The 18,302-nt window shown below is 38.8% G+C and overlaps 1 pseudogene; it reads left to right on the plus strand.

Annotated features, from left to right (window-relative positions):
- Window positions 1–16,712: 16,712 nt before the first annotated feature.
- Window positions 16,713–17,060, plus strand: LOC112837857 (cyclin-dependent kinase 2-associated protein 1 pseudogene; annotated as a pseudogene).
- The last annotated feature ends 1,242 nt before the right edge of the window (window positions 17,061–18,302 follow it).

An 18,302-nucleotide genomic window follows, 5' to 3' on the forward strand; every position in this document is an offset into this window, starting at 1 on the left:
AGATGGAAAGTCTAGGCAAATAAAATGGTAAATATGTAGGTAAATCTTACCAACTACTGACTCTATAAAACCATGATTTCAATAATAATGATGCTTTTTGAAGTAAAAAGAAAACCAAGATAGAATTAAAATTCATAAAGGACTTAAGCACCTGACTCTTGGTTTCAGCTCTAGTCCTGATCTCAGGATCCTGGGATCAAGCCCTGCATCAGGTCCCATGCTCAGTGTGGAGTCTGCTTGAGATTCTCTCTCTCTCCCTCCCACTTGTGCTATCTCTCTGTCTCTCTCTCTAAAATAGATAAATAAAATCTTTAAAAAAAATTAAGTTTCATGAGAAAAGAGAGAATGAACAAAGTGTTGTGAAGAATCCAGAGATCAGCAACAGTTGGCATTTGTTACTATCAATAGGGCTGCAAGTGAAGAGAAGGAAATAATGTTGTCAGAGCCAAAGGAGAGTTAAACTTAGGAGAAGATTCCCAGTGACAGTTGTTGTCACTGGGACATAAAGCTACTGCCAAAAACTAAGCAATTAATCAGGAAGGGTACAGGACAGAAAGAAAAGTGAACCTTTCTCCATCTGTATTCCAAGTTCTTGTTTATGCCTCCCTGTGGCCAAATCCAAAAGAATAGGAACATCAAAATACACAGTAAAGAGAATGAAAAGGCAAGCCAGAGCAGAAAATGAAATTGCCTATAGGTTTAACCAGCAAAGAACTAATGCACAGAATATATAAAGAACTTCGAAAAATCAGTAGGAAAAAATGCAGGCAATCTAATTGAAAACAAATGTACAACTTGTTTAAGCACTTCACAGAAGAAAAAAACAAAATAAAAATTATTTACACATGAAAAGGTGGTCAATTGTATAAGTAATCTCCAAACTATGAAATAATACTTATATGCCTATGAGATTGGCAAAATCAAAAATAAAAATTTGGAGAACATCAAGGGTTAGCAAAAATAAAGAACATTAGGGATTCTCATGCACTGCCAGTAAAAATGCTATTTGACACAATAACTTTGAAAATTGTTAGGCAATGTCTAGTAACAGTGACCATATACATAATCCATAATCCAGCAATTTCTCTACCAGGTATTTATCCTCAAACTTATGCATGTATGCACCTAGATAAATGCACAAGGATGCATACTATAGCATTGTCCCTAATATATGCAAATTGGAAATAATACACATATCCATCAACAATAACTGGTGAATAAAGTGTTGAATACCAATTAATAGAATTTTACACAGATTTATATTATTGAAAATGAATGAACTACATCTACACATAATAGCATAAAAGAAACTTAGAGATATTTACTGAAAGAAACAAGGCAGAAAATAAAATACAGTATAATTTCATTCATTTATTTTTTTTGGCATTTTGAGTAATTTATTTTTTCTTTTTTTATTTTTTTCTTTAAATTTTTATTATGTTAATCACCATACATTACATCATTAGTTTTTGATGTAGTGTTCCATGATTCATTGTTTGTGCATGACACCAAGTGCTCCACGTGCCCCCTTTAATACCCATCACCAGGCTAACACATCCCCCCACCACCCTCCCCTCTAGAACCCTCAGTTTGTTTTTCAGAGTCCATCTTCTCTCATGGTTTGTCTCCCCCTCTGATTTACTCCCCTTCATTTTTCCCCTCCTGCTATCTTCTTTTTCTTTTTTTATTTCTTAACATATATTGCATTACTTGTTTCAGAGGTACAGATGTGTGATTCAACAGTCTTGCACAATTCACAGCACTCACCATAGCACATACCCTCTGCAATGTCTATCACCCAGCCACCCCATCTCTCCCAACCACCCACCACTCCAGCAAACCTCAGTTTGTTTCCTGAGATTAAGAATTCCTCATATCAGTGAGGTCATATGATACATGTCTTTCTCTGATTGACTTATTTCACTCAGCATAACAACCTCCAGTTCCATCCACGTCATTGCAAATGGCAAGATCTCATTCTTTTTGATGGCTGCATAATATTCCATTGTGTATATATACAACATCTTCTTTATCCATTCATCTGTCGATGGACATCTTGGCTCTTTCCACAGTTTGGCTTTTGTGGACATTGCTGCTATAAACATTGAGGTGCATGTACCCTTCAGATCCCTACATTTCTATCTTTGTGGTAAATACCCAGTAATGCAATTGCTGGATCGTATGGTAGCTCTATTTTCAACTGTTTGAGGAACCTCCATACTGTTTTCCAGAGTGGTTGCACCAGCTTGCATTCCGACCAACACTGTAGGAGGGTTCGCCTTTCTCCACATCCCCGCCAATGTCGGTGGTTTCCTGACTTAATTTTAGCCATTCTGACTGGTGTGAGGTGGTATCTCATTGAGGTTTTGATTTGCATTTCCCTGTTGCCGAGCAATGTTGAGCACTTTTTCATGTGTTTGTTGGCCATTTGGATGTCTTCTTTGGGAAAATGTCTGTTCATATATTCTGCCCATTTCTTGATTGGATTATTTGTTCTTTGGGTGTTGAGTTTGATAAGTTCTTTATAGATTTTGGATACTAGCCTTTTATCTGATATGTCATTTGCAAATATTTTCTCCCATTCTGTCGGTTGTCTTTTGGTTTTGTGGACTGTTTCTTTTGCTGTGCAAAAGCTTTTTATCTTGATGAAATCCCAATAGTTCATATTTGCCCTTGCTTCCCTTGCCTTTGGTGATGTTTCTAGAAAGAAGTTGCTGCAGCTGAGGTCAAAGAGGTTGCTGCCTGTGTTCTCCTTTAGGATTTTGATGGACTCCTGTCTCACATTTAGGTCTTTCAACCATTTGGAGTCTATTTTTGTGTGTGGTGTAAGGAAATGGTGCAGTTTCATTCTTCTGCATGTGGCTGTCCAATTTTCCCAACACCATTTGCTGAAGAGACTGTCTTTTATCCATTGGACATTCTTTCCTGCTTTGTCAAAGATTAGTTGACCATAGAGTTGAGGGTCCGTTTCTGGGCTCTCTATTCTGTTCCATTGAGCTATGGGTCTGTTTTTGTGCCATTACCATACTGTCTTGGTGATGACAGCTTTGGAATAGAGCTGGAAGTCCGGAATTATGGCTATTTGGGGTCTCTTCTGGTTCCATAAAATTTTAGGATTATTTGTTCCATTTCTTTGAAAAAAGTGGATGGTATTTTGATGGGGATTGCATTGAATGTGTAGATTGCTCTAGGTAGTATTGTCATCTTCACAATGTTTGTTCTTCCAATCCATGAGCATGGAACTTTTCTCCAATTATTTGTGTCTTCAAATTCTTTCATGAATATTTTATAGTTTTCTGAGTACAGATTATTTGCCTCTTTGGTTAGATTTATTCCTAGGAATCTTATGGTTTTGGGTGCAATTGTAAATGGGATTGACTCCTTAATTTATATCTTTTCTGTCTTGTTGTTGGTGTATAGGAATGCCACTGATTTCTGAGCATTGATCTTATATCCTGCAACTTTACTGAAATCCTGTATGAGTTCTAGCATTTTTGGGGTGGACTCTTTTGGGTTTTCCACATAAAGTATCATATCATCTGCAAAGAGTGAGTTTGACTTCCTCTTTGCCGATTTGGATGCCTTTGATTTCTTTTTTTGTCTAATTGCTGTGGCTAAGACTTCTAATACTATATTGAATAGCTGTGATGATAGTGGATATCCCTGCCGCATTCCTGACCTCAGGGGGAAAGCTCTCAGCTTTTCCCCATTGAGAATGATATTCACTGTAGGTTTTCCATAGATAGCCTTTATGATATTGAGGTATGTACCCTCTATCCCTATACTCTGAAGAATTTTGAACAAGAAAGGATGCTGTACTTTGTCAAATGCTTTTTCTGCACCTATTGAGAGGATCATATGATTTTTGTTCTTTCTTTTGTTAATATATTGTATCACGTTTATTGATTTGCAGATGTTGAACCATCCTTGTAGCCAAGGGATAAATCCCACTTGGTCATGGTGAATAATCCTTTTAATGTACTTTTGGATCCTATTGGCTAGTATTTTGGTGACAATTTTTGCATCCATGTTCATCAAGGATATTGGTCTGTAATTCTCCTTTTCGATGGTGTCTTTGTCTGGTTTTGGGATCAAGGTAATGGTGGACTCATAAAATGAGTTTGGAAGTTTTCCTTCCATTTCAATTTTTTGGAACACTTTCAGGAGAATAGGTATTAATTCTTCTGTGAATGTTTGGTAGAATTCCCCCAGGAAGCCATCTGGCCCTGGGCTTTTGTTTGTTGGGAGATTTTTGATGACTGCTTCAATTTCCTTAGTGGTTATAGGTCTGTTCAGGTTTTCTATTTCTTCCTGGTTCAGTTTTGGTAGTTGATATATCTCTAGGAATGCATCCATTTCCTCCAGGTTATTTAATTTGCTGGCATAGAATTGGTCATAATATGTTCTTATAATTCTTTGTATTTCTTTCGTGTTGCTTGTGATCTCTCTTCTTTCATTCATGATTTTGTTTATTTGAGTCATTTCTCTTTTCTTATTGATAAGTCTGGACAGGGGTTTGTCAATCTTGTTAATTCTTTCAAAGAACCAACTCCTAGTTTTGTTGATCGGTTCTACTGTTCTTTTGGTTTCTATTTCATTGATTTCTGCTCTGATCTTTATTATTTCTCTTTTCTTGCCGGGTTTAGGCTTTATCTGCTGTTCTTTCTCCAGCTCCTTTAGGTGTGGGGTTAGGTTGTGTATTTGAGACCTTTCTTATTTCTTGAGAAAGGTTTGTATTGCTATATACTTTCCTCTTAGGACTTCCTTTGCTGTATCCCAAAGGTTTTGAACAATTGTGTTTTCAGTTTCATTGGTTTCCATGATTTTTTAAAATTCTTCTTTAATTTCCTGGTTGACCCATTCATTCTTTAGTAGGATGCTCTTTAGCCTCCATGTATTTGAGTTCTTTCCAACTTTCCTCTTGTGATTGACTTCTAGTTTCAAAGTATTGTGGTCTGAAATTATGCAAGGAATAATCCCAATCATTTGGTACCAGTTGAGACCTGATTTGTGACCTCGGATGTGTTCTATTCTGCAGAATGTTCCATGGGCACTAGAGAAGAATGTGTTTTCTGTTGCTTTGGGGTGGAATATTCTGAATATGTCTGTGAAGTCCATTTGGTCCAGTGTGCCATTTAAAGTCTTTATTTCCTTGTTGATCTTTTGCTTAGATGATCTGTCCATTTCAGTGAGGGGGTTGTTAATGTCCCCCACTATTATTGTATTGTTATCAATGTGTCTCTTTGTTTTGTTATTAATTGCCTTATATAATTTGTTGGTCCCATGTTAGGGGCATAGATATTTACAATTGTTAGATCTTCCTGTTGTATTGGCCCTTTAAGTAGGATATAGTGTCTTTCTTCATCTCTTATTGCAGTCTTTGTTCTAAAATCTAATTTGTCTGGTATGAGGATTGCCATCCCAGCTTTCTTTTGGTGTCCATTAGCATGGTAACGGGTTTTCCACTCCCTCACTTTCAATGTGGGGGTGTCTTTGCGTCTAAAATGAGTCTCTTGCAGAGAGCATATCAATGCGTCTTGTTTTTTAATCCAATCTGATAGCCGGTGTCTTTTGATTGGGGCATTTAGCCCATTTACATTCAGGGTAACTATTGAAAGATATAAATTTAGTGCCATTGCATTGCCTTTAAGGTGACTGTTACTGTATATTGTCTGTGTTCCTTTCTGGTCTATGTTACTTTTAGGCTCTCTCTTTGCTTAGAGGACCCCTTTCAATATTTCTTGGAGGGCTGGTTTTGTGTTTGCAAATTCCTTTAGTTTTTATTTTTCCTGGAAGCTTTTTATCTCTCCTTCAGTTTTCAGTGACAGTCTAGCTGGATATAGTATTCTTGGCTGCATATTTTTCTCGTTTATTGCTCTGAAGGTATCATGCCAGTCCGTTCTGGCCTGCCAGGTCTCTGTGGATAGGTCTGTTGCCAATCTAATGTTTCTACCATTATAGGTTACATATCTCTTCTCCTGAGGTGCTTTCAAGATTTTTTCTTTGTCTCTGAGACTCGTAAGTTTTACTATTAGGTGTCGGGGTGTTGACCTATTTTTATTGATTTTGAGAGGGTTTCTCTCTGCCTCCTGATTTTGATGCCTGTTTCCTTTCCCACATTAGGGAAGTTCTCTGCTATAATTTGCTCCAATATACCTTCTGCTCCCCTCTCTCTTTTTTCTTCTTCTGGGATCCCAATTATTTTTATGTTGTTTCATCTTATCGTATCACTTATTGCTCAAATTCTGCCCTTGTGATCGAGTAGTTGTTTATCTTTCTTTTTCTCAGCTTCCTTATTTTCCATAATTTGGTCTTCTATATCACTAATTCTCTCTTCTGCCTCATTTACCCTAGTAGTTAGTGCCCCCATTTTTTATTTCACCTCATTAATGGCCTTTTTGATTTCGACTTTGTTAGATTTTAGTTCTTTTATTTCTCCAGGAAGGGTTTCTTTAATAACTTCCATGCTTTTTTCAAGCCCAGCTTGTATCTTTAAAATCATGATTCTGAAGTCTAGGTCCAACATCGTACTAATGTCCGTATTGAGTAGGTCCCTGACAGACGGTACTACCTCTTGTTCTTTTTGTTCAGTTGATTTTTTTCATCTTGTCATTTTGTCCAGAGGAGAATAGATGAATGAGAGAACAAAATGTTAACAGGTTAACAATGTCCCCAGAAAATATACTCTAAAAAAATCAGAAAAGACCTGAAACCAGGGGAAAAGAAAGGGAAAGAAAGAAAAAAGAAAGAGAAAAGAAAAAAAAAGAAAAAGATAAAGATAAAAACAAACAAAAATAGAACAAAACAGAAAAACAGAATATGATCAAATATGATCAGGCTAGTGCATATATCAGTGCCACACACTAGATTTTTGGTGTATTTTGGTCTGTTAGAAGAATGTGCCTCCTAAATCTTTAAAGAAAGGAAGACTTATATGTGTACAAAATAAAGGTTGATACAATGAAGGGATGGAATATGAATGTAAAGATGAAAATTATGAAAGATTTTCTAAAAGGAATTGATGATAAGAAGTTGTTTGAAGAAAGAATGTGAAGGTTTAAAAAAAATGAAAAAAAAGGGAGAATGTGATCAGGCAGGAGACTAGAACTAAGCCATACACTAGTGATTTAGGGTATATTTTGATCTGTTAGAAGAAACTGCATCTCAAAATTTTAAAGAGAGAACAACTTATATATATATGCCAAAAATAAGGGTAACAACTATGAAGGGATAGAATATGACTCTAAAAATGAAAAATAAAAATGTTTTTTTTTTTAAAAGGGATTGATGTTCGTTGAAAAAGGGAAAAAGATAAATTCAAAAAAATAAAACAGTTGAAAAAATTAACTTTGAAAGACTAATGAATCATGGTAAAAACGCCATGAATTCTATTTGCAGTATTCTCCTAGCGCTGGAGTTCTCCCGTTCTCATTGATCGGTAAACTTGGTCTTGGCTGGCTGTTCATGCTGATCTTCTGTGGTAGGGGCCTGTTGCCGTGGTTCCCAAATGTCTTTGCTGGAGGCGGAATTGCCCTATACTTGTCGGTCTGGGCTAAGCAATCTGCTCGGGTTTGCTCTCTGGAGCTTTTGTTCCCTGCAAGCTCTTGGTACAGCTTTGGAGAATGAGAGTGAAAACAGTGGCCTCCCAATCTCCGCCCAGAGGAGCTGAGAACTCAGGGCCCTGCTCCTCAGTGTTCCCCCAGAGAAAAGCAGTCGATCACTCCCGACTCCCCAGTCTCCGGCTGCACTCCGTGCTCACCTGGCCTGTGACCGAGTGTTTCTAGCTCTGGCACCTGACCCCGTGTGAAGTCTCCAAACCCAGCAGATCCCTGCAGTGTGCTCCTGCGTCACTCCTCCCAGGGGAGGAAGGGGAGTCTCCCTGGATCTGCCGCTCGTTGGGTCCCTGCTGGAGGCTCAGTGGCCTGACTGTGGTTTATGGCAACCCTGAGCTGAGAGCCTGTGCCTCGGCTCTGTCTCTGCAGCCAGCTTCCCCGCTCCGATACCTGGGAGCTCTGCTGCACTCAGGCACCCCTAGTGTTTCTGTGACCCCGAGGGTCCTGAGACCACACTGTCCCACGAGGGTTCAACCAACTGCTTAGCCACTGGAGCGACATCCCTCAGTGGAACCGACTTCTAAAAGTTCCGATTTTGTGCTCCGTGGCTCTATCATTTGCCAGAAGTGGCTGACTGAGGCCCCCTCCTCTGCTGTCTATCCTCCCGAATATCACATCGGATTCACTTCTCCGCATGTCCTACCTTCCAGATAGTGGTCGCTTTTCTGTTCAGAGAATTGTTGCTATTCTTTTCTTTGATCTCCTGTTGAGTTTGTAGGTGTTCAGAATGATTTGATCCCTATTCCGCTGAATTCCTGAGACCAGACTAAATCCAGGTCTCCTACTCCTCTGCCATCTTGCTCTGCCCCCTCATTTAAATTTTTAAAAATACTGGCCAAACAATCAGGGAAATCCAAATCAAAACCTCAATGAGATACCACCTCACACCAGTCAGAATGGCTAAAATTAACAAGTCAGGGAACGACAGATGTTGGCGGGGATGTGGAGAAAGGAGAACCCTCCTACACTGTTGGTGGGAATGCAAGCTGGTGCAACCACTCTGGAAAACAATATGGAGGTTTCTCAAACAGTTGAAATTAGAGCTACCATTCGATCCAGCAATTGCACTACTGGGTATTTACGCCAAAGATACAAATGTAGGGACCCGAAGGGGTACGTGCACCCCAATGTTTATAGCAGCAATGTCCACAATAGCCAAACTGTGGAAAGAGCCAAGATGTCCATCGACCAATGAATGGATAAAGAAGATGTGGTATATATACACAATGGAATATTATGCAACCATCAAAAGGAATGAGATCTTGCCATTTGCAATGATGTGGATGGAACTGGAGGGTGTTATGCTTAGTGAAATAAGTCAATCAGAGAAAAACATGTATCATATGACCTCACTGATATGAGGAATTCTTAATCTCAGGAACAAACTGAGGGTTGCTGGAGTGGTCGGGGGTGGGAGGGATGGGGTGGTTGGGTGATAGACATTGGGGAGGGTATGTGCTATGGTGAGCACTGTGAATTGTGCAAGACTGTTGAATCACAGATCTGTACTTCTGAAACAAATAACGCAACATATTTTAAGAAAAAAGAAAAAGAAGAAGATAGCAGGAGAGGAAGAATGAAGGGGAGTAAGTCAGAGGGGGAGATGAACCAGGAGAGATGATGGACTCTGAAAAACAAACTGAGGGTTCTAGAGGGGAGGGGGGTGGGGGGATGGGTTGGCCTGGTGATGGGTATTAAAGAGGGCACATTCTGCATGGAGCACTGGGTGTTATGAACAAACAATGAATCATGGAACACTACACCAAAACAAATGATGTAATATATGGTGATTAACATAACAATAAAAAATAAAAAAAAAATACTGGCCAAACAATGGTATATTGCTTAGTGATGTATAAAGCGATAGTGTATTAAAAAGAAAATGGAAATGATTATCAGACAGGATTGTGGATAGTTCATCCATGGTCAAAAAAAGGGGGGAGGGAGGTAAAGAGTATACTGGAATAGTTGCAGGGAAATCCACACATGTGGTAGTAAAAGACAGACTCTAGAGCCAAAGTGCATGGTATATACCCCAGCTGTCTGACCTTGCGAAAATTTTGCAATTTCTTTTTGCTTCTCAGCCTCCTCATCTGTAAAATAGGGAAAATGATGGTAGTTATCAAACAGAAAGCACCCACGAAATTCTAAGCACAGAGGAAGCACTCAATAAATGGTAGTTATTGTAAATATTATTGATTTTAGGCTCCCCATTTACTCAATATTTATTAAGCTCCTACTATGTGCCAGAAACTGCAAGGCATGATGATGTTTACCCTCAAGAGGGTTATAATATTTCAGAAGAGATGGTCATCTAGACAACAATTTTATTGAAAGATTATGTGACACTGCATTCTAAATGTTTTATGAAAATAAAATGGACTGTAGCTGAATGTACAACGTTTGGTGTAAAGATCAAGTCATTAATTTCTCACCAAATGCTCAATTTCATCCAGTTACTGCAAGTGAGCAAATGAAGTTTTGTTATTTTTATTTGTTTTAAAATCTATAGTCTGCTATCTCATCAATTATTAATAAATCTCTAGACATGGCCAGAATTCAAGATCTGTCTTTCCAATTAAACATCACATTCTCATGTATTCATTCAATATTTATTAACATTCATTACATGTAAAGTTCCGGGATTAACACAAGGATGTAAATCAGTCCTTTTCAAAAAATGACCTCAGCCCAATGTGAATACAGACATTTAAAAAATAGACAATACAATCTAATATGGTAATGTGTAAAAATAGATTAGAATGAGTTATTACAGGAACATTTAGGAGGAAAGAATGGTTGTTCAGTACCCCAAGAGGTCAGGCACGGGCTTTCTGTGGAAATGTGATATGTAAACTAAAATTTAGGAGATGAGTAGAATGTGAACAGATGACTGTAATGTAGTGGTGCACAAGGATGATAAGGGCAGTATTAGAATCATGTGGGAAGATTCTGTGATGCACCATGGTATGTTCTGGAATTTAATGTGGTACGGAAAGACTGGAGAATAGAGTGCAGTGATTGGTGAGCAGTGAAGTTGGGAGATGGAAGAAGGTAAGATGAGGCTAGAGCATGAAAATACCTGTATGCTAAACTAAGATGTTCCACTTTCATTTCAAAGATGATGGGGAAAAAAAAAAGATGCTGAGAAACGATTGAACAAAAAACTTCAAGAAAGAAAGCAAATTGTCTTCCTCACCAACCTTTAGCCAATTGTATCTAATGCCTCCTTTATACCCAATCTAAGCTCCTGCTTTTACCTAACAAAGATGGAATCCAGATCTGGCTTATTTAAGAAACTGACCTTGATGAGTGTTTTATACTATGGCTCAAGTACTTTGCTCTTCCTCAAACTTACACCCATTGTTGCTAGAGTGCCAAACTGTAAGCAGTCAGTGAGGAGGGTGAATGAGAGCCATTTAGGGAGTCTTGTGGAGTGTTAAGGACCTAAAAGAGGATTTACTCTGCTTTTATTGTGGTGGTCAAGGAAGATAAATCATTTTACCCCACTTCTCCTCCAGTTATATCTAGCAAGTCCTTTCTTGCCTCAGTATCTCCTCTTGCCTCCATGAGTGTATGTGTATAAGGCCAAAGGACCTACGGGAAAGGAAATGCCTGAAGTGACCTTCCCCAGACCTTAGGAACAATGCAATTGTACTTAGAAATGTGTTCACTCGGGATGCCGGGGTGGCTCAGTCAGTTAAGCATCTGCCTTTGGCTCAGGTCATGATCCCAGGGTCCTGCGATCGAGCCTCACGTCAGGTTCCTTCCTCAGAGGGGAGAGCCTGCTTCTCCCTCTGCCTGACATTCTCCCTGCTTGTGCTCTCTCTCTCCAAATAAATAAATAAATAAATAAATAAATAAATAAATAAATAAAATCTTAAAAAAAAATGTGCTTACAGCTCACATTCCAGATCCTAAAGTCCAAAGAAGGCATTTGGGACAACAGGATATTTTTAGCTCTTTTAAAGCACTCTTCCCCACCTTGTGTCTTCCAATAAAAAGAAAGTTTAACTGGGTGTTATACACAACTAATGAATCGTTGAACACTACATCAAAAACTAACAATGTACTATATGGTGGCTAACTGAACATAATAATAAAAAAATAAATAAAATAAAATTATAATCCAAGAAAAAAAAGTAAGTCTAGGTGTTTTACTCTCAAACATGGTTCAAAGACTAAATTGTATACGACAGAAGGGGACTGCCTTTAAAGTGGAAAAACACTAAACTGGAAGCCAGGATATTATCCTATGACAATAAACCAAAAATTATTAAAAAAAAAAACACTCCAAAAGATAAGAATTCCACTAGTCTGAACAAAAGAATTATAGAAGCCAAAGGGCTACTTCTGTAACTTGCAGGGAAGGTATTATATTCATCTTTTTATCTGAAGTGAGCAGATATGTATGTGCTATAGAAGTGACACTGAGGAGAAAGTGAAGGAGATTGAGGAACACCTTTCTCTAGATTCCACCTTAATCAAATAGAATAAAGACATTGTTATACCAACTGTATAAATACTGTAAAAGGAATCCAAAAATATAGTTCTTCAACAATATAAAAGGGAACCAGATTCATGCAACTAGACAGAGAAGAGTAACATTAAGGAGAAGAGAGAAATAAAACCTGTGCTCTTAGAGAAACATAGTTAAATACAAAGTTGTTCACAGACAGGGTATTTCCCAACCTTCTGGAGAACAACGCCCTTTGATATATAACCAACTGTGAAGAGACTGGAAAGGATTAAAAAAAAAAAGTTGAGTGGACAGAAGCTAGGAACTTGACACACGAGGTTGGAGAGAAATAAAAGAAATGAGAAAAGAAACTGCTAAATTGAATATTATTCTGACAAAAATTGAGCATTGATTTTATTTTATTTATTATTTATGATTTTTTATTTTTTATTTTTTAAAGATTTTATTTATTTATTTGAGAGAGAGAGAATGAGAGATAGAAAGCATGAGAGGGAAGAGGGTCAGAGGGAGAAGCAGACTCCCTGCTGAGCAGGGAGCCCGATGTGGGACTTGATCCCGGGACTCCAGGATCATGACCTGAGCTGAAGGCAATCGCTTAATCAACTGAGCCACCCAGGCACCCTTATTTTATTTTTTAAAGATTTTATTTATTTATTTATTTATTAAAGAGAGAGAGAAAGTGAGCACGAGCAGGGTGAGGGGCAGAGGGAGAGTGAGAGGGACAGGCACACTCCCCACTGAGCATGGAGCCAGATTCTGGCTCTATCCCAGGATCCTGAGATCTAAGTCAGATTCTTAACCCACTGAGCCACCCAGGCACCCCAAGCACTGATTTTAAAGTGAGATTTCATAAGTCTGAATTTGCTTTAGATGTGGGTTTGTGTGTGTGTGTGTGTGTGTGTGTGTGTGTGTGTGTGTGTGTGTGTATGATTTATTTCCCTTCTCATCTATTACCTCACCAACATTCAAGCATAATTTTTGCTAAATTAAATGAAAATATATGTGCCACTAGCAGTGATCATCACCACAAAAATATATTAATGCATTTGTTTATAAAGATTTCTTATACAAAGTATTGCTTACATAAAATATTTTCAGACTCATAATTCTGCCAGTTTTTCTCTGCCTCCTGCCTTGATTATAGAACAAAATTGTTCCTTTCTGTGAACTACTGCAGAGCAACTAAAATTGAATCATGTAAGACCTCTACCCAATGAAAAATATTTAGATGATATTATTTCAATGAGGTAGCATCGATGACGCTTTGTGTAGCAGAGAATGTAAATATTGAGGTTTCTTTCAAACTAGAAACCTCTGGGACTATTTTAATGAAGAGGTAAATTCCAGAGATTAGAATACTGTTTATATCTTCTTCATTTTCCTCAACTATTAGCTCTGATTCTTTTTAGGAAGGAATCAACCTTTCTGAATCACATACCCTGAATACATATAACTAGGCTAGTGAATTCTCATTATCTCTATATCCTCCTTCTCCTGAGAGTTCCTTACAAACTTCCCCTGGTGACTTCTAGGTTTACACTCATTAAAATTGTGATGATTTGCCTAGAGGTGTTGAAACTGTAGTTACAGGGTGAGGATCAAAGAAGACTGACAAAGTACATCAACCACTATCATTTATCTGCTAAAATAACATCAGTAATTAGACCATTAGCTGAACAGTAGTGATAGACTCTGTCCCCCCTATTGTGGTGGTGGAGTTCTGAGGATGCCATCCCTGTGATAACAAAGTTGGATATTCTACTAATATATTACCAGGATAGGAAGCAGTGGTTAATGAAGGGAGACAGGAAATTTGGAATAACTTTCTTCCCCTTATCATTTACTACACTTTGCTACTATGTGTAAACCAGGGTGTGTGCTGGAAGGGTGCAGGCAACAAGACACTACCAGCTTTGAGCTTTGTACCAGTTATCTCAAGGTTCTTTTCATGTATTTTCTCACTGAGGGACTTGCAATATCTATCTTGACATCATACTTATCTATATATCATGAAAAGTCATCTCTGTCAATTCCTGCTTCCCCAAGCCCATCATTACCAGTTGTAAAGGCCTTCAACCGTTGTTTCTTCCTTGCTCAGTGCCTGAAGCATTATTGACCTATCCTAGAACTATATTGGAAAACTTCCCTTCAATTTTACTGTTTTAAACTGCCCAGTATGCAGTATATGTAGGACTACTCCCTGGGCACTTCTGTGTCCACTAAATTGCTGCTCTTCCTGCTCTCTACAACAAAGTTGAATATGCTAAACAATTTTCAATTCTTTAGTTAAGGTAATGAATTAAACTCCATTTCCCTTTTGGGAGCTAATTTCCTGTCCTAAATTTGAGTCAGCTTAGCTTTTGGGTGCCTGAATGCCGTGCTTTTAGTTCTTGTCAAGTCCCTCACTCAAAGGCTAGATTATTTAATGTGCCCTGAGTAACTGGCTGGAGAGATGGTTTTAAGTATGTCCACAAATTCTTTGGTCTCCCTCCCTTTAAGAGGTAGAACTTAATTCCCCTTTCCTGAGTGTATGCAGACTTAGAGACTTGCTGTTAATGAATAGAAAAATGCAGAAAAGACAGTGTGTGACTTCTGAGACTAGGTCCTAAAGGCACTGTGACTTTCCCCTCTTTCCTTGATCACTCAATCTGGGCTGAGCCAGCTGCTGTGTCAGGAGAAAACGTCCATATGGGAAAGAACTGCATCTTTTAACAACCATGTGAATGAGGCATTTTTAAATTTGATCCTATTGTCCTAGCTAAGTCTTCAAATGACTACCACCCAGGCTGAATCTTCTTTTTCTTCAATTTTTATTTAAATTCCAGTTACTTAACATACAGTGTAATACTAGCTTCAGGTGTAGAATTCAGTGATTCATCACTTACATACAATACCCAGGTGCTTGTCCCAAAAGGTGCCTCCTTAATCCCCATCAAATATTTAACCCATCCCCATGCCTACTTCCCCACCAGTAACCTTCAGTTTACTCTCTTTAAGTAAGACTGTTTACTGGATTGCCTCTTTTTTTTCCCCCTATGTCCATCTGTTTTGTTTCTGATATTCCACGTATGGGTGAAATCATATGTTATTTGTCTTTCTCTGACTGACTTACTTTGCTTAGCATAATACTCTCTAGCTCCATCCATGTCCCTGCAAATGGCAAGATTTCATTCTTTTCTATGGCTAAGATTCCATTATATATATACCTGTCTTCCTTATCCATTCATCAGTCCATGGACATTTGGGTTCTTTCCATAATTTGGATATTATTGATAATAATGCTATAAACATGAGGGTGCATATGTCCTTTCAAATTAGTATTTTTTGTTTTCTTTGGGTAAATACCTAGTAGTGCAATTGCTGGATCATAGGGTAGTTCTGTTTTGTTTTTCTTTTTGTTTTTTAAGAGAGAGAGACTGAGAGTGTGTGCAGGTGTGCATGAATGGGGCAAGGGGCTGAGGAAGAGGGGGAGAATCTTAAGCAGGCTCCATGCTGAGCATGGGGCTTGATCTCACAACACTGAGATCATGACCTGAGCCAAAATCAAGAGTCAGATGGTTAACCTACTGAACCATCCAGGCACCCCAGGGTAGTTCTATTTTTAACCTTTTGAGGAACTTCCATACTGTTTCCTGAGTGGCTGCACCAGTTTGCATTCCCACCACTACAGCTTTGTAATATAACTTGAAGTCCAGAATTCTGATGCCTCCAGCTTTGCTTTGCTTTTTCAAGGCTGCTTTGGCTATTTGGGATCTTTTGTGTTCCATACAAATTTTAGGATTGTTTCTTCCAGCTCTGTGAAAAATGTTCGTGGTATTTTGATAAGGATTGTATTAAATGTATAAACTGTTTTGGGTAGTATAGGCATTTTAACAATATTTGTCCTTCCGTTCCATGAGCATGGAATGTTTTTCCATTTCTTTGTGTCATCTTCCAATTTCTTTCATCAGTGTTTTATAGTTTTCAGAGTACAGATCTTTTACCTCTTTGGTTAGGTTTATTCCTAGGTATCTTATGGTTTTTGGTGGAATTGTAAATAGGATAGATTCCTTGATTTCTCTTTTTGCTGCTTCATTATCAGTGTATAGAAATGCAACAGATTTCTGTATGTTGATTTTGTATCCTGCAAATTTACTGAATTTGTGTATCAGTTCTAGGAATTTTTCGGTGAAGTTTTTTGGATTTTCTACATAGAGTATCATCATCTGCAATAGTGAAAGTTTGACTTCTTCCTTGCAGATTTGGGTACACTTTATTTCTTTTTGTTGTCTGATTGCTGAAGTTAGGACTTCCAGTACTATGTTAATTAACAGTGGTGAGCCCTCCTGGCCAGGGCCTCTCTGATGGGTCTGCTCAAAGTTTGTGGCTGCCCCTGCACCAGCATTCCTGATATATGGGTGATACCCTGAAATGGGTCTCAGGGTGAGGGGCAGTCATATTTGCTCCTGAGGCCCCAACCGTCAACAACAAAAAGTGTGCAGGAGGTGATGGGGGCACATAGCCGGGCAGTAGGCTGTGGGTCTGTCTTGTTGCCACCTGGCCTTGCCACGGACTCCACTGCCACCCTCATGAGCCTGGCCCTTCAGAGCCCCTGCCAGGGCACCCCACTGATCAGGGAGATGTCTTAGAAACCAAACTTGGCTGTGCACATGTCTTCCCCCGCCCTCAGTACTGCTGGGAGCATCCACCCACCCTACACCAGTCTGGTGACATCCTCATGGTACCACTAACTGCTGAGTGACTACAGGCCACCATCTCCAGTGTGCACCCAGGGAACTGGGAACAGCCATGTAACCCAAAACAAATATGCTGAACTGTTGGCCATTATGGAGGAGTTGGGGAAAGAGATTAGACCCATGTATGTGGGGAGCAAGAGAGCCAGGGAGAGAGTAAAATGAGGCATTAGTCAGACCAGAAGGCTGGTTCCAGAGTGCTTGGTTGAAATGGAACAGAATACCAGATCCTAGTTGCCTGTTAGTGTGGAAGGTTTTCCGTTTCCCTCCAAGATGAGAAATTACAGCTCATCTCCCATGTTCAGATGAAACTCTTGTTTTCAAAATGGTAATGGATTGGTTTCTCCTTCCTGTGTCCCTCCCATGGCTCATGAGGCTCTGAGATCGAAAAATATTTTGTAGTTGATCAGGATTTACATTTTATATAGTTAAGAACTACCCAGGGTTTTGTTTTTGTTTTTGTTGTAAGCATTGATTTAAAAGATGTATGTAAAAGATACCTATCTCACAGGAAAGATACCAGTGTCTCCTTTTCATCACTTATTTTATTTATTTATTTATGTATTTATGTATTTATGTATTTATTTATTTATTTATTTATTTATTTAAAGATTTTGTTTTTGTTTATTTGACAGAGAGACACAGCAAGAGCAGGAACACAAGCAGGGGGAGTGGGAGAGGGAGAAGCAGGCTTCCCGCTGAGCAGGGAGCCTGATGTGGGACTCGATCCCAGGACCTTGGGATCATGACCTGAGCCGAAGGCAGACACTTAACGACTGAGCCACCCAGGCACCCTCATCACTTATTTTAAATACAGTTATTTTACCCAGATTCTTTTTGTTTTTTGTTCCTTTTCATAAGCTAATACAACAACTCTGTGGGTTGTTTTTAGTGCATACATTTGCCACATTGTGTGGATTCCACTTAATGGAACATCTTTTGTGCTTAAGCATTTGCTTGCATCGCTATAAGTGCTTTGGGATCAGTTTAAAAAATGTACAAGTTATAAATACAGAAGAAAGAGCAACCTACAAAACCTAACCTAATAAGAACCCCCAACATTTTCCTACAAACACTGTACGTGGATTTCAGTTCTGCCTTTCCTGTAAATTGATCCAAACATTTGAAAGAAAATGATTAATCCACAATAGCCAAACTATGGAAAGAGCCAAGATGTTCATCGACAAATGAATGGATAAAGAAGATGTAATACACACACACACACACACACACACACACACACACACACACACACACTAGAATATTATGCAGCCATCAAAAGGAATGAAATCTTGCCATTTGCAATGACATGGATGGAACTGGAGGGTATTATGCTGAGCGAAATAAGTCAATCAGAGAAAGACATGAATCATATGATCTCACTGATATGAGGAATTCTTAATCTCAGAAAAGAAACTGAGGGTTGCTGGAGTGGTGGGGGTGGGAGGCATGGGGTGGCTGGGTGATAGACATTGG

Source organism: Callorhinus ursinus, unplaced genomic scaffold (genome assembly GCF_003265705.2).
Source record: "Callorhinus ursinus isolate GAN/ISIS: 27379988/994484 unplaced genomic scaffold, GSC_fseal_2.0 scaffold40, whole genome shotgun sequence".
NCBI lineage: Eukaryota > Metazoa > Chordata > Mammalia > Carnivora > Otariidae > Callorhinus > Callorhinus ursinus.